Source organism: Chanodichthys erythropterus, chromosome 10, assembly GCF_024489055.1.
Source record: "Chanodichthys erythropterus isolate Z2021 chromosome 10, ASM2448905v1, whole genome shotgun sequence".
NCBI lineage: Eukaryota > Metazoa > Chordata > Actinopteri > Cypriniformes > Xenocyprididae > Chanodichthys > Chanodichthys erythropterus.
In genome coordinates, this window is record NC_090230.1 from 36,554,200 (window position 1) to 36,561,166 (window position 6,967).

Here is a 6,967-nt window from a genome sequence, read left to right on the forward strand (position 1 = left end):
CACATTTACTGCACTACAAGGTGCCGTTATAGAGCCCCTCCTCCCTGCCCATTTTCAAAGGATTACATGTGCCAAGTTTTAACATTATTCTGATGAATTTTGAAGGAAATCAGGTAAAAATAAGAGGGTGATCTCAATGTATGCTGAAAGTGACACATTTTCTGCTTCCAGTTGGTGGCGCTATGACTTTGAATCACAATAGTCAAATCCATGTGATCAGCCTTGTACAACGAAGACTAAGCCAAAGTTTCATCAAAATCAATTAATGTATGCAGAAGTTATAACACTTTGTTTCCCTTTTCTTGCCATAAATTCGTTGCCTCGCCACGGCCAAACCGTTTGAGATATCCAAAATCTGTTTGCAATTAAACAACTTCAATGTGTTAGCAACAAGTTAAAAAAAGCTTGGTGTAAATTGGATAAACCCTGTAGGAGTAGTAGTATAAAATTCATAGCCTGTTTTTTCAAAAAATTAACATTCAAACCAAAATAGCTGACTTCCTGTTGGTCGGAGCTAATGAATGTAAATTAGAAAATTGTCCGGCTTGATGAGAATAATATGTGTACCGAGTTTGGTGACTGTAGGAAAAACTAACCCCCACTTTTGTCAAAAGGTGGCGCTACTGAGCCCCTCCACCACGCCCATTTCTATGGCTTTGTCCATGTCTACTGGTTGACAATATTGATGTGTGTGTCGAGTTTCATGCAATTTGAAGCATGTTAAGAGCCTCAAAAACACTCAAGAATATTATTACAGTTTGACCTGTTGCCATGGCAACAATATTTCAAATATCAAAAATCCTGTCATAGGTCTACATCTGCTGTGTATTGACATTACACTGATGAAGTTTGAAGCAAATCAGGTAAAAATAAGAGGGTGATCTCAAAGCATTTTAAAAGTGATACACTTCTTGCTGCCATTTGGTGGCGCTATAACTTTGACTCACAATAGTTACATCCATGTGATCAGACTACTACAACCAACACACTCCTGAAGTTTCATAAACATCAATCAATGTATGCAGAAGTTATAACACATTTCCTGTTTCCCTTTTCTCGCCATAAATTTGTTGCCTCGCCACGGCCAAACCGTTTGAGATATCCAAAATCCGTTTGCAATTAAACAACTTCAATGTGTTCGCAACAAGTTAAAAAAAGCTTGGTGTAAATTGGATAAACCCTGTAGGAGTAGTAGTATAAAATTCATAGCCTGTTTTTTCAAAAAATTAACATTCAAACCAAAATAGCTGACTTCCTGTTGGTCGGAGCTAATGAATGTAAATTAGAAAATTGTCTGGCTTGATGAGAATAATATGTGTACCGAGTTTGGTGACTGTAGGAAAAACTAACCCCCACTTTTGTCAAAAGGTGGCGCTACTGAGCCCCTCCACCACGCCCATTTCTATGGCTTTGTCCATGTCTACTGGTTGACAATATTGATGTGTGTGTCGAGTTTCATGCAATTTGAAGCATGTTAAGAGCCTCAAAAACACTCAAGAATATTATTACAGTTTGACCTGTTGCCATGGCAACAATATTTCAAATATCAAAAATCCTGTCATAGGTCTACATCTGCTGTGTATTGACATTACACTGATGAAGTTTGAAGCAAATCAGGTAAAAATAAGAGGGTGATCTCAAAGCATTTTAAAAGTGATACACTTCTTGCTGCCATTTGGTGGCGCTATAACTTTGACTCACAATAGTTACATCCATGTGATCAGACTACTACAACCAACACACTCCTGAAATTTCATAAACATCAATCAATGTATGCAGAAGTTATAACACATTTCCTGTTTCCCTTTTCTCGCCATAAATTCGTTGCCTCGCCACGGCCAAACCGTTTGAGATATCCAAAATCCGTTTGCAATTAAACAACTTCAATGTGTTCGCAACAAGTTAAAAAAAGCTTGGTGTAAATTGGATAAACCCTGTAGGAGTAGTAGTATAAAATTCATAGCCTGTTTTTTCAAAAAATTAACATTCAAACCAAAATAGCTGACTTCCTGTTGGTCGGAGCTAATGAATGTAAATTAGAAAATTGTCCGGCTTGATGAGAATAATATGTGTACCGATTTTGATGACTGTAGGAAAAACTAACCCCCCCACTTTTGTCAAAAGGTGGCGCTACTGAGCCCCTCCACCACGCCCATTTCTATGGCTTTGTCCATGTCTACTGGTTGACAATATTGATGTGTGTGTCGAGTTTCATGCAATTTGAAGCATGTTAAGAGCCTCAAAAACACTCAAGAATATTATTACAGTTTGACCTGTTGCCATGGCAACAATATTTCAAATATCAAAAATCCTGTCATAGGTCTACATCTGCTGTGTATTGACATTACACTGATGAAGTTTGAAGCAAATCAGGTAAAAATAAGAGGGTGATCTCAAAACATTTCAAAAAGTGATACACTTCCTGCTGCCAGTTGGTGGCGCTATAACTTTGACTCACAATAGTCACATCCATGTGATCAGACTCTTATAACGAACACACTCGTGAAGTTTCATAAAGATCAATATATGTATTAAGACGTTATAACACATTTCCTGTTTCCTTTTTCTCGCCATAAATTCGTTGCCTCGCCACGGCCAAACCGTTCGAGATATCAAAAATCCCCTGGCAATTTTTAATCATCAGTGTCTTGACTTCATGCTGACCGAGTTTGGTGGCGATCGGATTAATTGTCTAGGAGGAGTATATCAAATTCCAGAGCATGCGTTTTTCAAACAACCCTTAATAGCTGACTTCCTGTTGGCGTGGCGATTAACTTAGAGCGCGAAAGTTGTTCGGCCCGATGAGGTCTATATGTGTACCGAGTTTCATACTAATACGTGCAAGCATGTTTAATATATGGACCAAATTTTCAGACTTTTTTCAAGGGGGCGCTGTCGAGCCCCCCTGCCACGCCCGGGTACCAGCCTCTCCGGCGTCCTAATGGCCGCGGATTCCAATGTGTGTGCCAATTTTCAAGAGTTTTTGAGCATGTTAAGGCCCCCAAAAAGCCCCGGAAGACGGAAAAAAAAAAAAATAAATAAAAAAAATAATAATAAATATAGCTGCGAGCAGCGATGGCGGGCCCAAGCCCGGTGGCACCGCCACCCCGGTGGCTTCAGGGCAACTGTGCACAGCGGGCAATAGGCACTTAAAACGGTTAAACATCAAAGGACTATGTCAAATTCACTCCACATTTACTGCACTACAAGGTGCCGCTATAGAGCCCCTTCTCCCTGCCCATTTTCAAAGGATTACATGTGCCAAGTTTTAACATTATTCTGATGAATTTTGAAGCAAATCAGGTAAAAATAAGAGGGTGATCTCAATGTATGCTGAAAGTGACACATTTTCTGCTTCCAGTTGGTGGTGCTATGACTTTGAATCACAATAGTCAAATCCATGTGATCAGCCTTGTACAACGAAGACTAAGCCAAAGTTTCATCAAAATCAATTAATGTATGCAGAAGTTATAACACTTTGTTTCCCTTTTCTTGCCATAAATTCGTTGCCTCGCCACGGCCAAACCGTTTGAGGTATCCAAAATCCGTTTGCAATTAAACAACTTCAATGTGTTAGCAACAAGTTAAAAAAAGCTTGGTGTAAATTGGATAAACCCTGTAGGAGTAGTAGTATAAAATTCATAGCCTGTTTTTTCAAAAAATTAACATTCAAACCAAAATAGCTGACTTCCTGTTGGTCGGAGCTAATGAATGTAAATTAGAAAATTGTCCGGCTTGAAGAGAATAATATGTGTACCGAGTTTGGTGACTGTAGGAAAAGCTAACCCCCCCACTTTTGTCAAAAGGTGGCGCTACTGAGCCCCTCCACCACGCCCATTTCTATGGCTTTGTCCATGTCTACTGGTTGACAATATTGATGTGTGTGTCGAGTTTCATGCAATTTGAAGCATGTTAAGAGCCTCAAAAACACTCAAGAATATTATTACAGTTTGACCTGTTGCCATGGCAACAATATTTCAAATATCAAAAATCCTGTCATAGGTCTACATCTGCTGTGTATTGACATTACACTGATGAAGTTTGAAGCAAATCAGGTAAAAATAAGAGGGTGATCTCAAAGCATTTTAAAAGTGATACACTTCTTGCTGCCATTTGGTGGCGCTATAACTTTGACTCACAATAGTTACATCCATGTGATCAGACTACTACAACCAACACACTCCTGAAGTTTCATAAACATCAATCAATGTATGCAGAAGTTATAACACATTTCCTGTTTCCCTTTTCTCGCCATAAATTCGTTGCCTCGCCACGGCCAAACCGTTTGAGATATCCAAAATCCGTTTGCAATTAAACAACTTCAATGTGTTCGCAACAAGTTAAAAAAAGCTTGGTGTAAATTGGATAAACCCTGTAGGAGTAGTAGTATAAAATTCATAGCCTGTTTTTTCAAAAAATTAACATTCAAACCAAAATAGCTGACTTCCTGTTGGTCGGAGCTAATGAATGTAAATTAGAAAATTGTCCGGCTTGATGAGAATAATATGTGTACCGAGTTTGGTGACTGTAGGAAAAACTAACCCCCACTTTTGTCAAAAGGTGGCGCTACTGAGCCCCTCCACCACGCCCATTTCTATGGCTTTGTCCATGTCTACTGGTTGACAATATTGATGTGTGTGTCGAGTTTCATGCAATTTGAAGCATGTTAAGAGCCTCAAAAACACTCAAGAATATTATTACAGTTTGACCTGTTGCCATGGCAACAATATTTCAAATATCAAAAATCCTGTCATAGGTCTACATCTGCTGTGTATTGACATTACACTGATGAAGTTTGAAGCAAATCAGGTAAAAATAAGAGGGTGATCTCAAAACATTTCAAAAAGTGATACACTTCCTGCTGCCAGTTGGTGGCGCTATAACTTTGACTCACAATAGTCACATCCATGTGATCAGACTCCTATAACGAACACACTCGTGAAGTTTCATAAAGATCAATATATATATTAAGACGTTATAACACATTTCCTGTTTCCTTTTTCTCGCCATAAATTCGTTGCCTCGCCACGGCCAAACCGTTCGAGATATCAAAAATCCCCTGGCAATTTTTAATCATCAGTGTCTTGACTTCATGCTGACCGAGTTTGGTGGCGATCGGATTAATCGTCTAGGAGGAGTATATCAAATTCCAGAGCATGCGTTTTTCAAACAACCCTTAATAGCTGACTTCCTGTTGGCGTGGCGATTAACTTAGAGCGCGAAAGTTGTTCGGCCCGATGAGGTCTATATGTGTACCGAGTTTCATACTAATACGTGCAAGCATGTTTAATATATGGACCAAATTTTCAGACTTTTTTCAAGGGGGCGCTGTCGAGCCCCCCTGCCACGCCCGGGTACCAGCCTCTCTGGCGTCCTAATGGCCGCGGATTCCAATGTGTGTGCCAATTTTCAAGAGTTTTTGAGCATGTTAAGGCCCCCAAAAAGCCCCGGAAGACGAAAAAAAAAAAAAAAAAAAAAAAAAATAATAATAATAAATATAGCTGCGAGCAGCGATGGCGGGCCCAAGCCCGGTGGCACCGCCACCCCGGTGGCTTCAGGGCAACTGTGCACAGCGGGCAATAGGCACTTAAAACGGTTAAACATCAAAGGACTATGTCAAATTCACTCCACATTTACTGCACTACAAGGTGCCGCTATAGAGCCCCTCCTCCCTGCCCATTTTCAAAGGATTACATGTGCCAAGTTTTAACATTATTCTGATGAATTTTGAAGCAAATCAGGTAAAAATAAGAGGGTGATCTCAATGTATGCTGAAAGTGACACATTTTCTGCTTCCAGTTGGTGGCGCTATGACTTTGAATCACAATACTCAAATCCATGTGATCAGCCTTGTACAACGAAGACTAAGCCAAAGTTTCATCAAAATCAATTAATGTATGCAGAAGTTATAACACTTTGTTTCCCTTTTCTTGCCATAAATTCGTTGCCTCGCCACGGCCAAACCGTTTGAGATATCCAAAATCCGTTTGCAATTAAACAACTTCAATGTGTTAGCAACAAGTTAAAAAAAGCTTGGTGTAAATTGGATAAACCCTGTAGGAGTAGTAGTACAAAATTCATAGCCTGTTTTTTCAAAAAATTAACATTAAAACCAAAATAGCTGACTTCCTGTTGGTCGGAGCTAATGAATGTAAATTAGAAAATTGTCCGGCTTGATGAGAATAATATGTGTACCGAGTTTGGTGACTGTAGGAAAAACTAACCCCCCCACTTTTGTCAAAAGGTGGCGCGACTGAGCCCCTCCACCACGCCCATTTCTATGGCTTTGTCCATGTCTACTGGTTGACAATATTGATGTGTGTGTCGAGTTTCATGCAATTTGAAGCATGTTAAGAGCCTCAAAAACACTCAAGAATATTATTACAGTTTGACCTGTTGCCATGGCAACAATATTTCAAATATCAAAAATCCTGTCATAGGTCTACATCTGCTGTGTATTGACATTACACTGATGAAGTTTGAAGCAAATCAGGTAAAAATAAGAGGGTGATCTCAAAGCATTTTAAAAGTGATACACTTCTTGCTGCCATTTGGTGGCGCTATAACTTTGACTCACAATAGTTACATCCATGTGATCAGACTACTACAACCAACACACTCCTGAAGTTTCATAAACATCAATCAATGTATGCAGAAGTTATAACACATTTCCTGTTTCCCTTTTCTCGCCATAAATTCGTTGCCTCGCCACGGCCAAACCGTTTGAGATATCCAAAATCCGTTTGCAATTAAACAACTTCAATGTGTTCGCAACAAGTTAAAAAAGCTTGGTGTAAATTGGATAAACCCTGTAGGAGTAGTAGTATAAAATTCATAGCCTGTTTTTTCAAAAAATTAACATTCAAACCAAAATAGCTGACTTCCTGTTGGTCGGAGCTAATGAATGTAAATTAGAAAATTGTCCGGCTTGATGAGAATAACATGTGTACCGAGTTTGGTGACTGTA